Source organism: Monodelphis domestica, chromosome 6 (genome assembly GCF_027887165.1).
Source record: "Monodelphis domestica isolate mMonDom1 chromosome 6, mMonDom1.pri, whole genome shotgun sequence".
Classification (NCBI taxonomy): domain Eukaryota; kingdom Metazoa; phylum Chordata; class Mammalia; order Didelphimorphia; family Didelphidae; genus Monodelphis; species Monodelphis domestica.
The window spans coordinates 272,523,245-272,544,762 of NC_077232.1; positions in this window are offsets into that span (position 1 = coordinate 272,523,245).

The window sequence follows — 21,518 nt, forward strand, 5'->3', positions numbered from 1 at the left end:
GGCTAGGCTCCAACTGAATTTCCTGGGAACATTCTATTTGGAATGTTTATCTTGATTGACAGATGATGTCCCCAGCTTTCTGTATTGCATGCATGAAAATTCTCTCTTCCTTCATGCCTCTTCCACATTACTCACTTTTTTTTTGGTAAAGAAATTAATAGTCATGAATTTCAATGATACTTTCCTTTTATATAACTCTATCTATTCTTGACTCTGTACTATCTGAAATATTCTCTTACCCCCCCAAAAATAACAAAATCCTAACTTATCTTAGCTATTCTGTCTACCTAGATGCTAAACTAAGAGTGGGTATAGGAAAAAGGTTTAGGTAAGGGATTTATACAAACATAGTTTTACATAACAATAAATCCTGTAAAATTTTTTTCAAATCATTCCAACAATTTCACTAACACTCAATATTCAATTGTCCTATTTCCTAATATCTATAAATTTAACCAAGAAAATTCCAACAACTAACAAATACTAACTTACAATAACAATGCAATCTAACTTCTATACTTAAGAACTTCTATGTCTGTCTCTACTTTCCTTAGTCATGAACAAATTCACTAGGCTGTCACTATTGTTAGTCATTAGAATATATTAATAAATTATTTTAATAAAATTAGTTTGTTAGTAAATTAGTATTTACATATGTACATCATTCTAGATTTCTGTGCAAACTCATGCAGATAAGAAATATTGTTATCTGTTTGAATTTTCCACAGAAATTTTAACAGTGTGTCTCTTGTCATGCAGCTATGCCATACATTGCATACTTACCCTTTCCATGAGATATCTTCCTTTTCTATGTAGGATGTGTATGCATATATGTGATGTTAATATGTATGATGCATTCTTACATATCCTTATGATGAAAAGTTGCAAAATTTCAAAGTCCTTCTATGTCCTTTTATGTTGCTTGTATAAACTCTATCTTCAACTCTGGTCCTTCATCTGGTCAGCATGTCAGTCGTCTTCTTCCAGTCTTGATTGAAGATGTGTTCTTCCATTCCAGAAAAACTCAGGAACAAACACGAACCTGCATGTGTGTAAGGTATTTACATGTGAGTGTCTGTAAGATTGAAATTCACATGTGTATGGAAGTAAGATGAAATCTTCATGAATGCTTGTCAGAATTTATCAATAATTCTTCATGTTTGAAAGTAAGCATTACATATGTATATTGTCATGCATGGGAGTAAGATTTGCATATGTACATCTTCATGCATACAAGTAAGATGTACATGTGTTCTTTATGAATGGGTGTGAGCCTTATGCATAAGTTCTCAAGATTTTGTTAAGAATAGTGATTTGAAGTTGTTTCTAATCTTTTGCTGTTACTTTTTTACAAGGAGATTTATTATATGGTTACTGTAATTGTTTCTTATATGTTATTGTATTCTTGGAGATAGAATTTAGATAATTATGTATTCATTTGAAATAACATTGTATCTGTCTGTTCTGTTATTGTGTGGCTGGCAGAGTCTATGTATAAAAATATATAGAGGCCTTTTTATCCCATGGCTGCTAATGTTTTCCTTTTTTCTATAACTGGCTGCATTTCTTTGTGAATCTGTATCATTTGCTTTAGTGGGACTTTCCTTTTATCATTTCAACATGTGCAACGCTCTCTTGTCTGTACTCTGGTGGCAAGTATTCTCATGTGTTTTCCTTTGTTTTCATTAGGCTTTCATTCCCAGGACTGTTTTTTTTTTAATTTCTTCTTGGGCTTATCCATGTTGCTGTTCATGACTAGGACATTTTTTTTCCAAATGTCATCTGTATGATTCTTTACTAATGACATGATCATATTGTTGTGTCTAGTGAGGTATCTGAAACTATGAAGTAGCATCTTCATGGTATACCCTCTCTCTTCCTTCCCCCGGTAGAGACTGTTTTAGGATGAATATTGAGAGATATGGATAAACTTTCTTTCAGGTCTCAACTACAACTTGATATTAAAGTCTTGTTAACAAATTCATCCAATGTGAATCCATGTTTCCATAGCATTCTAGATGTTTGTGTCTGTCCTTGTTATGAAGTTGGAGTTTTATGCTACAAGGTTAGAAGTAGTCTTCTTATTCAATTACTTGTTCTTCTTTTGCTGGAATATTTCTTTTCTACCTAATACTAGTCTTCATTGTCATAAGGTTTTATGTAGTATGTTACCCTATGGAGCTTCAACTAATCTTGGTTTCACTGTTACAGCATGAATGATACTTATCATGTTTTGTAAAGTTAGAGAATAGAAGTAAAATTGTGTATCTATCTCTCCTCCTCCAGTTCTTAATATATATTTTTGATATCCACCTTCCCATTCAAAATCTGTACCTGTACAAGCCATGTTATTCAACTTCTTTATAAAGTCATCTTAATTATCAACCCCTAATCTTGCATAAAGTTCTTCCAATCATATGCAACTTGTTCTGTGCCCAAAGAATATCTCATCATCATAGTCTTGGTGAGATTTTGATTTGTACTGATTTGATTGTACTGGTTCCAGGTACTCAATCTTGTCACTTGTGTCCCACACATCCCCTTCTTCATCTACCTCTTCATAAAGCTTATAAAATTGGTAAGGCATTTGTTCTAAATCATCTTCATTCAATATTATTATTCCTTCTGCTATTCCTTCTGATTCTGTGTCTGAATCTGAATCACTGAATCCCATCACTATGTTCTTTGGATTTTGCTCAATGTCCTGTAAACTTATGTCAAACTTTGTTGGTAACTATGGCTTTAAGCCATAAGCCTATGTCACCAGCTTCTGTATTTATCAAATCAGTTTCTGTCTGCTTGCCACTACTAAGCTTAAGATTTTCATTTTGAATTGGTAAACTTGATGGTATGGGGATAGCTTCTCCTTGCAGATATCTTCTATTGTTAATAATCATAGATCCTACTCTAACACTAGTCTGAAGTTTATGTTTATCTTCAACCTCATTTGACTGTGTAGAGATAAGAATCTTTCCCTCTGGGAATAAGTTTGGTGCATCTGCATTTTCCCTTGCATCATGAATAGGATGTGTGCTTTCATTTTGTCCCACAGTACATACATATGTTTTTGGCTTTGTAATGTGAGATTTAAATGGTTGAGGTCTTAAACTGTAGTGATTAAAATAGTGGAAGATATAAATTGTGATAGATATAAGAGAGGGTGAGTAAATTTGACCGCAGAAATATGTTTCACTACAGTGTTTTGGGTTTTAAAATCAAATATAAGGTGGTCGCCAGGGAAATATTCCCAATTATTCAAATACCCAAGTCAATTGGGTTTTATAGAGATTTTTAATTAACAATACAATGAGTAATCAAAGAAAGAGAGAGAGAGTAAGAAAGGAATAAGTATGAAGGGCCTCAAGCCAATATGGCCTAGACCTGAGTCTTAAAAGAGAAATCATTCAGTTTTTTAACACTCACCACAAGGTCTGACTAAACAAGGATACTAGTGACACCAGGCCAGCTTCCTTCCTCAAAGAGTCTTCCAGCCAGAGATTGTTTCAAAGGACTCTCTCAAGAGCCTCCAGAGCTCCTACCCCAGAGGGACAGAGCCCCTCAGAGGAGCTACTCAAGGAGCTCTCCTCCAGAATGAGAATCAGAAATCGAGAACTCCTGCTCTTCTCTGAGCTCTTATTTTTAAGGGCAAAATCTCCTCTGTCACCTCCCCTAAGTCCTTATATCTACCAATCACTGTAGATATTTCTAAAGGACCGCCCACTTTGAATTCACAGCTGAGTAGTTTTAATCTCTTTAGTAAGTCAGGAAAAAATGCTGCTGTGTCGACAAATTTCATTAAGAAAAAACCTCTGAATAAGTTATCACCCTTTTAGGTTTATGTAGTTTACAAGTTGCCCCACCTTTATAGGTACTTAGTATCCCATTGTATCAATTCTAAAACAGTCATGACTCAAAGAACTTCCTGTCCCTTCCATAAGCATGGATCAAAGTACTTTCATTGTTTATCAAACAGTTTTCTGTTCTAAAGCAGTCTTAAGTAGGGTGGAGCAGGGACACTCCCATAGCTAAGAGCCCCCACACTCAAATAGAGTTCTCACCATCTGCTAGGGAATTTTTTTTAAGTAGAAGATTCCCCAATGGGGGAAACCCCTAACATTCATAAGTCTGAGAAATTTTAAGGTTTAGAGTAACTAAGGTGTTCATAACCACTAAATCAGTGTCCATGTCTTTGCTACTCTGCCAGTTGTATGTGTGTCTCAGCTAATTCTTCTTGATTTGATTCATTTCCTATGAAGTCTACATTTGAGGTTGTATTCTCTACTACATTGGAACATGAATCTAAATCATAGCTGTTGCTTTGGCCAGATTCCCCTCTGCCACTTAGAATGTTTGCACCAACTGAATCCTTGGGTGTTACTAGGACTCCCATTCCATCCTCATATTCAAATTTAACTGTTATATCACCTCCATTACTTTGAATAGGATTATTGTGTTCAAATGTAATTTCAGCTCCATTTTCAGTTAATTTTGTCGTATCTACATCACTAATTGCTGGAAAGAAGATTTCAGCTTCTGGATTTTATTTAGATGTATTTTCTATGGGTACCTGTGCCATAAAGCTATTTACAGAATTAACTAAGTTTGGTAGGAGGTCATCTGTGAATGGTTTTAAAGCATTGTCATCTTTAGCAACAGTAACCTTTAGGGAATTGAAATTTTGTGTCTCTGTATCAGTCACAAACTCCTGCTTGAGCTCTTGTGACTTTTTCTTTCCTTCTCTTTTGCACAATTCAATTCCATTATCCACTCTACACTGGAAAAAGTTCTCTAATAAAGATTTCATTTCATTTAAACTTTTTTTTTCCTTTGTGGATACTGTGTAGCTCTTTTCAAACAAAGTCTCTTATCTCATTTATTATTTGAGATGTTATTTCCTTTATTTCTGCATCAATATCTTTAATCTGTCTCTGCCTTTCTCTTGATTTATTGCAATACCGATGACTCACAGATTCACTTTCTTGCACTGAATTTTCACCATTTCCCAACTTTTTTCTACTATTTTTTTTTATTTTTAAAAACATTATTATATTTGGTCATTTTCATACATTGTTCATTGGAAACAGATCATTTTCTTTTCCCTCCCCCCAGCCCCCTGCCACCCCTTCCCTAGCCAACGTGCGATTCGTCTGGGTATCACATGTGTCCTTGCTCTGAACCCATTTCCTTGTTATTGGTATTTGCATTAGGGTGCTCATTTAGCGTCTCTCCTCGATCATGTCCCCTCAACACCTGTAGTCAAGCAGTTGCTTTTCCTCGGTGTTTTTACTCCCTCAGTTTGTCCTCTGCTTGAGGATAGTTTTTTTTTTTTCTGCATCAATATCTTTAATCTGTCTCTGCCTTTCTCTTGATTTATTGCAATACCCATGACTCACAGATTCACTTTCTTGCACTGAATTTTCACCATTTCCCAACTTTTTTCTACTATTTTTAACTGCAACCTCATTCTCACTATTTCTTCTATCTCCAAGTGTCACATTATATATCTTAAAAGCCTGGTTTCATAACTCTTTCCTAACCATGTCTGAGTACTTAGGTTTGGCTCCAGTTTTATAGCCTGTTGCATGTCATGCAAGTCCAGAGCTTGCTGTGAGGAGTTTATTGTGCAATATGAACAAGTGGATTTTTTGTATCTAGTTTGTGAATTTTGTGTGTTCTTGTTATTAATCTCATGTTTCTTCTTTAAAAAGCAATTTTTAATCAAGTGACCTTTCTTGTGGCAAAAGAAAATTTCCTTAGTCTCCCTCTGCACTGCTTTAGCTTTATAACTAGGTCTTGTGTAACTAGATCTCATGTAACTCTTAACCATGTTTAGTCTCTTCATTTCTTTAATCTCCATTTCCTTTAAATTTTTCTCAGTCATTTCTAATTTTTCTTTTAGGTCTTGAACATGATTACTTTGTTCTGAATTACTATCATTTGCTGTCTCACGCAGTTCTATCAGGTCAACTGAGTCATACTTAGGGAAATAGTGTTTGAAGAAATTTTTCAAATGAGGTGTGCATCCCCTTAGAAATTGTCTACGAACATGGCTTGAAGATTCTTCACTATTTGATTCAAAACCTCAGATTGATCCTGCCATCTCTGATAAATGGTCAATGTATGTGGCAGGATGTTCCCCTTTGTTCTGTAAAGTCTTATCAAACCTAGCCCATGCATTAGGTTTTCAAAGTATTGTTTTATGGCCTGAAGCAAGTCCTCCCTGCACTTCCTTAGGTAGGACATGTTAGCAGGGTTAGCAAAGTCCATATCTGCCCTTTGCTCCACAGTTGGCCAGCTAGTTAAATTGCTATCAGATCTTGTCTTCTCCAGAGATTGCCTTTGTTCATGGGGGCTGAACAATTCTGAGAGTAGGAACTCTATATCCTCAAAATCTGGATCAAAAATCCTGAAAGAACATTTCAGCACCTTTGGGGATTTGAAAGGATTTTCTACAAATTTTGGGAAACATCTTTTTATGGATTCAAGTTCCTGTGAGGTGAATTGCCTGTGAACCTTGGATTGAAGCATATCAGCAGAACTGGATAGCTTGGTGACCTCTTTTTTAAAAATGGACAGATTTTCTCAGGTTCACCAGCAGACACAGTGTCCTTGTCACCTTCATTTCCCTTATCAGTGACTTTAACTGTCTTCTCTTTAGAGACACTTTCAGCCTGTCCATTGCCAATAACCTGAGCTAGCTGTTTTTCCTTAATAAATTCCTCAATCACAGTCTTAATCATGCATTCCAGGTTGTTATCAATAACCAGTATCTTTTCTGCCTTAAGGGGAATCACAAATCTAAAGATCTTCTTTACTTGGGTCAGAGTCTGCAGGACAGCCATTAAGAGCACATACACTTGAGCCAGTATTTGCCAGAGTACCAGTTCAGTTTGGAATGGCAACTGTGAAATAGACATTGTTATGTTGCCTATAAAATCAATAGATTCAATGATCATGTGGGTCATTCTGCTGTACAGTATGTTATAGACTCAGAAACAAGCAATGACAGCCACCACAACTCCACAAACAACTTTCTTAAACATCTTTACTCTTTTCTACTCTGCCTTTCAAAGGATTGTGGGGTTCAGTCAATCTTTGAGGTGCCAATTGTAATAGAAAGGATACTGTGGAGATATTTCTAGTCGTAATAAAGGATATACTTGGAGACAGAGATATACTTCAGAGACACCAGAGGGTGTCTATTGTAATAAATGGATACTCTGACTTGACTAGAGAGATACTAGGGGAAATCTCAAGGTGCCTAGTTGTAATAGAGAGATAGTAGAAGGATACTTGGGGGTGTCTATCAATTCCCTAGATGGCTAATTGATTAATATTTTTCCTACCCTCCTCCCTTCACCTCCTAGTTTTCCACCCACTCCCTCCTGCCTCCCTGACCCTCCCCCCTGTTAGTCAGACACCTTTCTATTTAACTCAAAGGTGAACTGTGAGTTTAGAGAAGATACTTTTTCCCTCTTTCTCAGGTAAGGAGGTTTATTGGGGAAGATAGGACAGGATGGAAGATGAGGTGAGAGGGATGGGGTTATCCCTAGTCTATAATGGGATTTTGGAGGATTTTGGGAAATGTCAGTCCTGTCACAGCTGTGACACAAGTCTGTCAGGGAGTTATGAAGGACAATTGATTTTCTTCTGTCTTCTTCTAATCAGCCCAGTATATAATGGTCAGTCACTAATATCAGCCACACCAAAGTCTCAGCCTAGGTCAGAAGAAGCCAGTCTCTCCCTTGGTCAGAAGCCAAAGAAGTCCCTCAGTTCATCTCCTGGCTAGGCTCCAATTGAATTTCCTGGGAACATCATATTTGGAATGTTCACCTTGATTGACAGATGATGTTCCCAGCTTTCGGTATTGCATGCATGAAAATTCTATCTTCCTTCATGCCTCTTCCATACAGATTTGAACCCAGGACCTCCCCTCTCTAGGACTAGCTCTCAATCCACTAAGCTACCCAGCTGCCACCTCCAACATTTATTTTTTAATAATTTTTGAATTCTAAATTCTCTACTTCCCTTCTTACTGAGAAGACAAGCAATTTGAAATATGTTATGCATATGAAGTCATGCAAAATATATTCACATTTCAAAGGAGAATACAGGGTTCAGATTGCAAAAAAAGAAAAAAGTTTCAAAAGTATCTTTTGATCTGCTTCAGACTGTTAGTTCTTTCTCTGGAGGCGATGGCATTCATTTTTTCAGCCAAAATCCTTTGTAAGTATCCTTAGTCATTGTATTGCTGAGAATAACTATGTCATACACAGTAGATCATCATACAATATTGCTGTCATTATGTACAGTGGGTGATCCTAGATCTGTGCTGATGAATCTATGGCATGTGTGTGTTCCCTTCCCCCTCTCCACCGAGGCAGCCCAATGGGAGCACTTCTTCCATCAGTTGTTTGGGGTGCATATGGTATGAAGTTTGCAGTTTGGGCACTCAGTCGCTAAAAAGTTCTCCATTACTGTCTTAGATCCTTGAAAGCTATTGCCAATAGAGCATGAATTCTAGCAGATTCCACCCATCTTTAAGGACTTCAGCTATAGGCCAGGTGAAGATTCACATGTCCATCCAATAAGGAATAGAGTGACTCATTGACAGAAAGTTGGCTACAATTATGAGTTTTATTTTTATGTCAGTAGAAGAGAAAAATTGGTTACCATTCATGTGGCAGAGAGGAAGAGCTCATCCCATTGTGGGTACTTGAAAAAAGAATATGCTCAGTTTTCTTTTTTTTTCTTTTTTTTTTTTCATTTGGTCAACTTCGAACATTATTCCTTGGTTACAAAAATCATTTTCTATTCTTCCCTACCCTCTCCCCTCCTCTCCCATAGCCGATGCACAATTCCACTGGGTATTACATGTCCTAGATAAGAATCCATTTCCATATTGTTGGTATTTGCACTAGGGTTTTCATTTAGAGTCTACATCCCCAATCATATCGCCCTCGACCCATGTTATCAAACATTTGTTTTTCTTTGATGTTTTTACTCCCACAATTTTTCCAATGAATGTGGATAGTGTTTTTTCTCCTGTATCACTCTGGGTTGTTCAGGATCACTGCATTGCCACTAATGGAGAAGTCCATTACATTCGATTGTACCACAGTATATCAGTCTCTGTGTACAATGTTCTCCTGGTTCTGCTCCTTTCGCTCTGCATCACTTCCTGGAGGTTGTTCCAGTCTCCATGGAATTCTTCCACTTTATTATTCTTTTGAGCACAATAGTATTCCATCACCAACATATACCACAATTTGTTCAGCCATTCCCCAATTGAAGGGCATCCCCTCATTTTCCAATTTTTGGCCACCACAAAGAGTGCAGCTATGAATATTCTTGTACATGTATTTTTCCTTATTATCTCTTTGGGGTACAGTGCTATGACTGGGTCAAAGGGCAGACGGTATTTTAGCACCCTTTGGGCATAGTTCCAAATTGGCCTCCAGAATGGTTGGATCAATTCAAAACTCCACCAGCAATGAATTAAAGTCCCGACTTTGCTACATCCTCTCCAACATTCATTACTTTCCCTTGCTGTCATGTTAGTCAATCTGCAAGGTGTGAGGTGATACCTCAGAGCTGTTTTGATTTACATCTCTCTGATTATAAGAGATTTAGAACACTTTTTCATGTGCTTATTAATGGTTGTGATTTCTCTGACTGAAAATTGCCTATTCATGTCCCTTGCCCATTTATCAATTGGAGAATGGCTTCATTTTTTTTTTTACAATTGATTTAACTCTTTGTAAATTTGAGTAATTAGACCTTTGCCAGAGGTTTTTGTTATGAAGATTGTTTCCCAGTTTGTCGCTTCTCTTCTCATTTTGGTTACATTGGTTTTGTTTGTACAAAAACTTTTTTAATTTGATGTAGTCAGAATTACTCAATTTACATTTCGTGACTCTTTCTAACTCTTGCTTGGTTTTAAAATTTTTCCCTTCCTAAAGGTCTAACATGTATACTATTCTGTGTTCACATAATTTACTTATAGTTTCCTTCTTTATGTTCAAGTCATTCACCCATTCTGAGTTTATCTTGGTGTAGGGTGTGAGATGTTGATCCAAGCCTAATCTCTCCCACACTGTCTTCCAATTTTCCCAGCAGTTTTTATCAAATAGTAGATTGTTGTCCCCAAAGCTGGGATCTTTGGGATTGTCTAGACTGTCTTGCTGAGGTCATTTAACCCAAGTCTATTCTACTGATCCTCCTTTCTGTCTCTTAGCCAGTACCAAATTGTTTTGATGACCACTGCTTCATAATATAGTTTGAGGTCTGGTTCTGCAAGGCCTCCTTCCTTCACATTTTCCCCCCATGATTTCCCTGTTGATCTTTTGTTTTTCCAAATGAACTTTGTTATGGTTTTTTCTAATTCAGTAAAAAAATTTTTTGGAAGTTTGATGGGTATGGCACTAAATAAAAAGATAAATTTGGGTAGGATAGTCATTTTATTATGTTTGCTCATCCTACCATGAGCAATTAATGTTTTTCCAATTGCTCAGATCAAGTTTTAGTTGTGTGGAAAGTATTTGGTAGTTGTGTTCATATAGTTCCTGTGTTTATCTCGGGAGATAGATTCTTAAGTATTTTATTTTGTCTAGGGTGAATTCTTGCTACTGAGATATGTTGGAGATAAATAGAAATGTTGACGATTAATGTGGGTTTATTTTGTATCCTGCAACTTTGCTAAAGTTTTTGATTATTTCCACTAACTTTTTAGTTGATTCTCTTGGATTCTTTAAGTAGACCATCATATCATCCACAAAGAGTGATAGTTTGGTCTCTTCATTGCCAATTTTAATACCTTCAATTTCTTTTTCTTCTCTAATTGCTACTGTTTCTAATACAATAAAGGTGAAAATGGGCATCCTTGTTTCACTCCTAATCTTATTTGGAAGGCTTCTATTTTATCCCCATTGCAGATGATGTTGGATGATTGTTTTAGATAGATACTGCTTATTATTTTTAGGAAAGACTCTTCTATTCCTATACTTTCTAGTGTTTTCAATAGGAATGAGTATTGAATTATGTCAAATGGTTTTTCTATGTCTATTGAGATAATCATGTAATTTTTGTCAGTTTGCTTTATGATATGGTCAATTATATGCATGGTTTTCCTGATATTGAACCATCCTTTTTATTCTTGGTATGAATCCCACCTGATTATAGTGAATAACCCCCCTGATCACTTGCTGGAGCCTTTTTGCTATTATCCTATTTAAGGTTTTTGCATCTATGTTCATGAAAGAGATTGGTCTGTAGTTTTCTTTCTCCATTTTTGACCTGCCTGGCTTTGGATTCAGTACCATATTAATGTCATGAAAGGAATTCGGAAGAACTCCCTCTTTGCTTATTATGTCAAATAGTTTGTATAATATTGGCATTAGCTGTTCTTTGAATGTTTGATAGAATTCACTTGTGAATCTATCAGGCCATGGGGATTTTTTCTTAGGAAGTGCTTTGATGGCCTGTTGGATTTCTTTTCCAGATATGGGATTATCTAAGAATATATTTCTTCTTCTATTAGTCTAGGAAATTTATATTTTTGTTGATATTCATCCATCTCACCCTACATTGGCATATTTATTGCCATATAATTGGATAAAATATTTTTAAATGATTGTCTTAATTTCCTCTTCATTGGAGGTGAGTTCTCCCTTTTCATCTATGATACTGTTAATTTGCTTTTCTTCTTTCCTTTTTTTTTATTAGATTGACCACTGCTTTGTCTATTTTGTTTGATTTTTTTTCAAAATACCAGATTCTAGTCTTATTTATTAGTTTAATAGTTCTCTCACTTTCAATTTTATTAATCTCTCCCTTTATTTTTAGAATCTCTAATTTAGTTTTCTGGGGATTTTTAATGTGTTCACTTTCAAGTTTTTTTGATTTGTATGTCCAAATCATTAAACTTTGCCCTCCATAATTTGTTAATATATGAACACAAGGATATAATTTTTCCCCTGAGTACTACTTTGGCTGCATCCATAGAGTTTGAAAGGCTGTCTTATCCTTGTCATTTTCTTCAGTGAAATTATTAATTTTTCTATGATTTGTTCTCTAACAGATTTTGGAGAATCATATTGTTTAATTTCCAATTAATTTTTAATTTGCCTCTCCATGTACCCTTACTGATCATTATTTTTATTGCATTATGATCTGAAAAAGTTGCATTTATTATATCTGCTTTTCTGTATTTGAATGCCATGTTTTTATGACCTAGTATATGGTCAATCTTTGTGAATGTACCATGTGCTACTGAAAAGAAGGTGTATTCCTTTTTGTCCCTATTTATTTTTTCCATATTAACTCTAATATGTCTAAGATTTCATCATATCTTTTACCTCTTTCTCATTTAGTTTTTTATTTTATTCATCTAAATTTGATAGTGGTGGGTTCAGTTCTCCCACTAGTATCGTTTTACTATTTATTTCTCCTCCAATTCTACTAGTTTCTCCATTAGAAATTTGGGTGCTATACCATTTGGTGCATACATGCTGATTAGTGATATTTTTTCATTGTCTACACTCCCTTTTATCAGGATGTATTCACCTTCCCTATCCCTTTTAATCAGTTCTATTTTTGCTTTGGCTTTGTCATATATCATGATTGCAACTCCTGCCTTCTTTCTATCAGTTGACGCCCAATAGTTCTTTCTCCAACCTTTAATTCTGACCTTGTGAGTATCTACCTGCCTCAGGTGTGTTTCTTGTAGACAACATATGGTAGAGTTTTGGATCCTAATCCACTCTCCTATTCATCTACATTTTATGGGTGAGTTCATCCCATTCACGTTCAAAGTTATGATTGTCACTTTTGATTTCCCTAGCATTTTGATATCCTCTCCTTGTTCTGTCCTTTCTTCTTTTGCTATATCCTTTTAAACCAGTGATTTACTTTTAATCAATCCCCATATTCCCCTCCCTTGATACCATTCCCTTTCTGGTCCCTCCCTTTTTGTTCCCTTCTTGTTTTTTTTTTAGGGTCTGTTAAGTTCCCTCTCCCCTCTCCTTCCCTCCATTTTTGTACTCCCTTCCCCCTACCCCACTTAGTTTTCCCTTCATTTTTACCCTGTAGGATATGATAGAATTCAAGATCCCAATGGATCTAGATGCTTTTCCCTCTCAGAGTTGATTTCACTGAGAGTAAGACTTAAGTATTACATCTTAGTAATCTCTTCCTCTCCTTCTTATAAGAGTATTCTTTCCCTCCCCTTCCCATGTGTATCTTTGTGTGAAAAAGATTATTCTATTTATTTTATTTCTTCAAGTATCTCTTGGTACCATCTTCAATCCCCCATACCCTTTTCCTTTTTTTTTGCATATCATCTTATAGCTCTTAATGCCCCAATCTTTTCCTATGAGTGATTCTTCTAATTACTATAATAATGAATACAATTTTTGAGAGTTACAAATAACATTTTCCTCATATGTTAATACATATATATATATATATATATATATATATATATATATATAAAATTTGATCTTATTGTAGTCCTTAAAGAAGAGGGTTTGAATGAAAATTTTTTCTCCTTTTCCCTCTTTTTCTTATTTACCTTTCATATTTCTCTTGACCTTTGTGTTTGAATGTCAAACTTTCCACTTAGTTCTGGTCTTTTCATTACAAATACTTGGAAATCTTCTATTCTGTTGAATGCCCATACTTTCCCCTGGAAGTATATAGTCAATTTTGATGGAGAGGTGATTCTTTGTTGAAGACCCAATTCTCTTTCCTTTCTGAATATCATGTTCCAGGCCTTGTGGTCCTTTACTGTGGAAGCTGTCAGGTTTTGTGTGATCCTTATTGGTGTTCCTTGGTATCTGAATTGTCTCATTTTGGATTTTTGTAGCATTTTCTCTTTAGCTTGAAAGCTCTTGAATTTGGTAATTACAGTCCTGGGAGCTGTCTTTTGGGGATTTGGTATCGAGGGTGTTCTATGTACTCTTTCAATGTCTATTTTCCCCCTTGTTCAAGAACATAGGGGCAGTTTTCTTAGATGATTTCTTGTATTATGGTGTCAAGATTTCTGTTCATTCCTGACTTTTCAGGTAAACCAATGATTCTCAAATTGTCTCTCCTTCCTCTGTTTTCCTGATCTGTCACCTTGTTGGTGAGATATTTTATGTTTTCTTCTATTTTGTCAGTCTTTTGACTTTGCTTAATTAACTCTTGATGTTTTACAAGATCATTGGTTTCCAGTTGCTCAATTCTGGTCCTTAAGGACTGGTTTTCTGCTTTAACCTTTTGATTTTTGGCTATAATTTTTTTTTTACTTTCTTTTTGAATTATTTCCCACTTCTCTTGCCAGAAGGCTTCCATCTTTTTTATAAGCTCCAATTTGTATTCTTTCAGAGCTTGTGGACAATTTCCATTTTTTAAAGAATGTTTTATCTTTTTTTGAATTTCCTCCTGTATATCCTCTGTAGCCTGGGTTTTTCCTCTGTAAAAAATTTTGAGGCTCACTGCTTTTTTTTTTTGCTTTTCTTGGAGGGAGTTTGTGGTTCCTGTGCACAATTAGCCATCAGTGTGGAGGATTTACCTTTCCTTTTTAGTCAGAAATTTGAGTGAGCTGGGCAGGTCCTCTGTGTATGGAGTTATGGAGCAAGGATTTTGTCTGAGGCAAGCTGTCGAATCACTGCAGCTTTTCACAGCTCTGCGCTACCTTCCCGGGGGCAGCCATGGTCTGTGTTCACTTGTCCGCCAGGGTTTCAGGTGTAGCTACTCTCAGGGGTAGGTCTTTGGTGGTCGTAGTCTGCTTCTGAGGACCTAGAGGTTCCCCTTGCTCACTCTAGAGGAGCCTCTCACTCACTTGCTGATTCTGGCGTGCACTTGCACTGAGTCTGGCTCTGTAGGTGGGGTGGGGGAGGGGAGATCGGCTCGCGTTTGGGTGGGAGCTTTTCCCCCCTCTTATAGTGTGGAAATGCCCAAATCCTACACACTGCCAATGCTGTGCCCTACTGTAGGGTCCCTCCCTACTTATGAAAATGGTTTTAATGGTCGTTTGAGGTAGTCTATGTTGGTGGTGTGAAAGAGGCAAGCCAGAAAGAGAAAAACAGACTTGCAAACCAAAGCTGGGGACCTGATCTGCAAAATCAAGGAGAACAGGACAAGCCTGCATGTAGACCAAGGAGAAGGTTCCAAATGGAATATTCCCAGAGGAGGCAGTTGAGCTGGCCAGGAGGAGGACTTTGATTCTGTCTCTCACTATGGGGTCGACTGACCAGAAGACTCTGGCTCTCTGAAATTAGGCTGAGAGACCTTGGTGGCTTTATGAAGAAGAAAAGAAGTTTTTAAATAGTTGTCCTTCTCTTTGGCTGTCTTAGAGTCACAGCTGTGACTGAACTGATTTCCCAAATTCCTCCTATCCCTCATTATAAAATAGGGACAACATCATCCCTCTTACCTCAGTTTCCCAACCTTTTGTTTCCCAATAAACCCTTTACCTGAGAAAGAAAACAAGTTTTTTATAGTTCATTCGGGGGGGGGGGAGGGGAGAAGCCAAAAGGCTTCAAGAAGGGGGTGGTTAAGGGAAGGAGTGAGGGAGGAAGAAGGTAGGATGAAATCAGGAAAATATAGATCCATTAGCCTTCAAATAGGGATCAATAGGCAATTCATTTCCCTGTGGCAGCATCCCTCTATCTCAGGCAGCATCTCAATCTCTATCTCCATTGTAACTGATGGCGGGATGACCACTTGTTGGGCATGTTGTCAAGGGATTATTGGTCAGGCATGAGACTGATGCTACATAACTTCAAAATTTAAGAAAAAACATTTAAAACCTTGAACTATTTTAGAGGTAAAAACACTGGCCATAGTGTGCGAGCACTGGATTTCATAATAACTAAAGCCCTTCCTTGACTTACTAACCTACACACTTTAAAGATAAAGGAATTGATAGGAGATAAAATTAGATAATAAAAAGTTTGTGTGCTTACTCCCTGAACAAATTAAAATTCTACTTAATTTACATCTTAATATGGGTTTTTCAATAGTTGCTATGACTTAAATAATAAAAATTATTATGTATTAACAAAGATTCCTGGGACACATAATGCATATATTCAGCAAATTTAATGTACTTTTAAATAAATAAATTCTCACCATCACTAAATCCATTCCGCTACTACCAAAGTTATATTTCCCTCAGATATGATCATATATAAAATAAATTAAAAATGTAAATTAAAAAAACAAACAAATAATTGTCCACTATCAAGATTATTACCAGTTTAGTAGATCCAGATCTATTTTAAAAAGATATTTGGTTTTATTCTCCTTCTTGTCAATAGTGTAGGATATAATAAAATAAAAAGGCCATCAATGATGAACCATAATGATGATATTAAATGCTTACAAAAAGGTCAAACAATTATATTCCTTATAAAATCATGTTCTCTAGAAGATGCTTCATGGGGCTTGCTAATTGATATCTGAACAGATTGTTTCTAATCTATAATAAAGTTAAATTTTAATGAATCTGTGACTAGTAAATGTTAGAAACTGACAGAAACTGAGGCTTGTGAAGATTAAGCAACTCACATAAGGCCCCATAGCTAGTTAGAAGCAGATTTTAGTTTATGGCTTTTCTAATTAATTTATAAAAATTATTAACTAAGAAAACCTCTACAAATAAGGGAATTTCAATGAAGGGGATCAAAAGTGGTGTGGTATAAATATGTGAAGTATTATGTAAAGTTTTTTTTAAGTGTATATTAAATTTAGTACTACAGCACCAACACTGCCCTCTTTGTCTAGGGTCCCTTATGAATTTCCTTTTGCTTTCTGCTGCATATTTTTAAATACATTTGTGCCAATATATTTTGTTTTCTCTTAGCATCTCTCCTCTTCCCACTTCTAGATATACATCCCCTATAATAAATACCATTAAAAAAAAACAAACACCTTACCTTACACCTTAGAATCAATACTATTTATTGGTTCCAAAGCAGAAGAGTCATAAGGGGGCTAAATGACTAGCTCAGGGTCACACAGCTAGGAATCATCAGATTTGAATCTAAAACCTCCCATCTTTAGGCCTGGCTTTCAATCCACTGAGCTACCCCAACAAATACGTTTGTTAAAGAAAAAAGAAAAATAATAGAAAAAGTCAACAAACTATCAATTAATGAACAAAAATATATGATGATGCATACCATAGGCTAAATTTCTGCAAAGGAATGGAATGGAGGTGTTTTTTCATATCACTTCTTTGGGGCCATGTTGATTTATTTTATTATTTTGCAACATTCACTTTTGATTTTTCTGTGTGTCTTTTTTTCTTGCCCTTCATTCCACAGATAAATGAGATAGAACTTCTAGGAAAGTCCAATACTCTTATGGCACAATGCCCAAGGAAAGTGGTCTCTCCCAAATTACCCTACACTATGTGGGGCAATTCTGAAGGATTAACTGTGAAAATATTTGTTATATTATCTGTGCTTATCCAGCTTATTTATTAGTAACAATGACCTCCCTGGCCCTTAGTTTTTGAAAGTCAAGTGTATTTCATTTCATCCCTCCCCATAGGGTTCTCCAATATTCTTCAGGGAATTGATGGATATCTAGGATTTGCCACTGTTTCAAGCTTCTTCAGATTGTGATATCCCAGTTTTATGGGTTCCTCACTACCCTAGTTCAATTCAACTACTTAACACTAATTAGCTTCCACAAAGAAATATTTACTTCAAAACCAAAGTAAGAAGGAACATAAAAATTTTCCCAACCCCTAAAATCTAAGGAATCTTAATTGTCCCTATCCCAAATTGGTCTATGTGCAGGAAAAATTGATTTAGGGACAAAATTTAGGGTTATAGAATCAATTCCTTTATAGGCTAGTCTCAAAAATTTTCAAGACAAAAGGCCACCTGGACTAAATCCTGGCATCTTGTCTTCACATTTGGACTACAAGCAAGATCCAGTCCAGAATGCTGACTCCATTGTTCCATCCACTAAAAAGGAATAGAAGACACCAAAACCCCAAGCTCATTTAGCATAACTAAAAATTCTAAAGGAGGAAAAAAGTAGCTCTTCCCTCTATCTCCCAATCATAGTATATTGTGCCCATGCTGTGGATGAACATTTACTCCCAAGAAGCACTTAGAAAAAGAAAGGAAAAATTGTGTGTGTCTATGTGTGTAGATGTGTGTGAGGGAGAGGAGAGAAAGGGACAGTGACAGAGATAGACAAACAGACAGAAGCAGAGATAGATAGGCAGACAAAGCTAAAGAAAGAACATTCATCCATTATGATAGTTTTAAAGAGGAAGCCAGTTGCTATCTTCATGGTAGAAAAATACAGAATGTTTTCTCTCTGAAGCAGGTCTGTGCCATCTCCCACATAATCATCTCCATCGTACATGATTCAGGAATGTGAAAAGGGCCATGATATTTAAATTTACAATAATTAAAGGAACAAAAATATCAAACAATATGCTGTAAAGTAAAGAGTAAGAATTAGAGTCTGAAGTTCCATTTTCCATTTCACCAGTAATTAGGTATGTGACCTTGGCCAAGTAACAATCTCATTTAGCCTTAGTTTCCTTATCTAAAAAAATGACTGCAGCACCTACCTCACAGGGTCGTTGTGAAGATCAAATGAGAGAATGTCTATAAAGTGTTTTACAACTTTAAAGTACTATATAAAATGTGTTTTAGTTTTATTATTCCACTACTACATTTAGACCTTTGTTACAATTAGATGCTTAGAATTCACTGGTTGTCCTATGTACACTTCAGATGGTGTTGAATAAGTTTTATTTGTACATACAGAATAAAGCTTCTGCATCAATTGGATTTCAGGTTATTTTCCCTTACTATTTGTATATTTCATCATACTGCATATAAAGGATAAAGAGTAAAGTATCTTTTCAATCAAGACAGTCTTCATTTTCTATACTAGTTATGTCACACTTTTTAAATTCCTTTCTTCCTTCCTTAATTCCTTCTTTCCATTTTTCCTTTTTTCTTTCCCTCCTTCTTTTCTTCCACATTTTGTTAAAACTGAGAGTATGTATCAAAGACATTGTACCTGGCTAATAATTTCTCCAGAACAAGATGAATTATATACCCAATTTTATTAAAACAATTATTCTTATTGCATCATGTGTGTAATTTTAGCATTTTAGCATAACTTGTCATCCCAGCCTATGTATATTTCTAGATGGAAACAGGTTTTCAAGCAATCCACAACCCTCACCCCCCAACCCAACACAGCTGCCTAAACTGCCTAATATACATGGCACAAGAATCCTAATCCTTAGTCTTTTCCCACCTCATTCACCTGACAGCCTCCTCCACAACAGACATCTTATCAGACGTGACTGATTGCTATAATCTGTACTCTGGGCAGCCATTAAGCAAATTACCTGAATCATTGCAAGGATTAGTCTCATTAACACATGATTAGCATCAAATTAAAATAATGAGTGTTTAACTTCTGATGTCTTCCAGTTGTTTGAACAGCTTGATCAGCCACACCAGGCTGGCAGGGAGGTGGGGGGGGGGGGTCAAGGAATCATGGAAAAAGGTAGGCTGCACTGTACAAGACAGAGTGTTGATCCCTGTAAAAATGAAGCCTGAGCAAATTTAGACAAACTGGATGAAAGAATTCCCTCCAAAATCAGAGACACTGGGTCCAAATAGGAACTTCACTTCCAATGGCACTCATTAACCACCACCATTCACCTGAAGTGTGACTTTCCATACTAATAGGTCCACCCTACCCTTTTCTGACATCCTCCTCAGGTTTACCAGTCACAGCAAAATGTTCTATAGAAAGGAAAGTGTGGTTTTTTTTTTTCTTTTAAATGTCTACCACTACCTTAAGGTACATAATTACAACAATATGAAAGAAATTAATTGATGATATATTCAAATTTGAAAAGTAATTTAAATGCATGATTGAGTCTTGGTTAGAAGTTGGGAATTTTTCAACTTGTTCAGACGTGTCCAACTCTTCCTGAATCCTTGTGCAACTTTCCTGGCAAAGGTACTGCAGTGTTTTTCCATTTACTTTTCTAGCGCATATAACAGATGAGGAAACTGAGGCAAAAAGTTAACTAACTTGCTGAGAGTCACACAGGTAGTCAGTATCTAAGACCAGATTTGAATAGGTCCAACACTCTTTCTACTATGCCTTTCTACTATGCCTGACAGCCTTAGCTGTCCCTAATCTGTCAACTAACCAATCATTTTTGCCTCTCATTATTGTTTTTTTGAGGGGTCATTATTTCTTCTTTAGTCCAGTATTTTCTTGTTTTTAAATATCTTAATTCCTTTTTTAGAGATAGTGACCTTTCATTTTAGGGCACTCCTTCATAGTAACAAAGATACTCTGAATCCAAAATTTGGAATCCTAGTAGCTTCCCCACTCTCTGTATGACCTTGGGCTTACCCATTCTGAATCGATATACATATACATGTATATGAACACATATATTACATGTATATCCTACATATAATAAGTATACATAATAATGTAAGAATAGACAACCAACTGAACTAATTTAGATCATTTCATATGCAAACAATAAATATAAAAATTAAGGCATTATTTTTCACAGTTATCTCTATCTTAATTTCAGTGGAATTTAGAATAAGAGAGTCCTGAAATGACTAACTGTCCTTCTGTTATATATTTAGTCTTATGATACTATCAAGGACTCCACCTTTTCCCAAGTCACCAAGTATCACACCTTAGGGTAATCCTTGATTCCTTTCTCTTGTCACCCTAACTCACCTCCCGTAGCGAATCTACCATAGAATCTCAACATTTCTACTTCTGTACAATCTCTTTTACATCCTTAATCTTTCACTTGTACAACCATCTCTATAATTTAGATACTGAACCCCTACTGGAATTTTGAAAAGACTAGAATTAGTTAAAATGAAACCCTGACAGTCCATTGAGTTTTAGAAGGTCTGAACCTACTATTCATATTATCTACTTTTCTGTTAACATCAATAGCAAAGGCTAGTTCATATTCAAAGTTTTATTATCAATTCTTTAAGGTACTAGCTATTCATATGAAATAGACCTGAAAGAAATTGATGATGATATTGACATGTCAATCCCCTGATTACCTCTTTACATAAACCTGCCTCAGTTTCCTAAGGCTAGAAAAGAAAATTATACAAAATATACTGTACTATATCAGCTGTGTTACAGATAAAAAGAGTGTTTGCCTTAAACTGTGACCCCAAAAATGTGTAAATGGCCAAACTATAAGGTTTTTGCCACACTGGTAAAGATAAATTTTAGTGTCCTGATTTTATATTAAAAATAAAGTGGTTGCCATGGGAAAAATTCCCAAATATAATATACCCAAATTAGCTGGGTTTTTAAGGAGATTTTAATTAATACAAATAAAGGAAGGAATGAAAGGGAGAGAGAGAGAGAGTAAGAGGAAATAATGGGGAAAGGGCTAGGCCAGCCTAGGCTTAAGCCTTAAGAGAGAGATTAGTCAGTCTTTTATCAACTCACCACAAGATTTTTCCCAAGCCAGA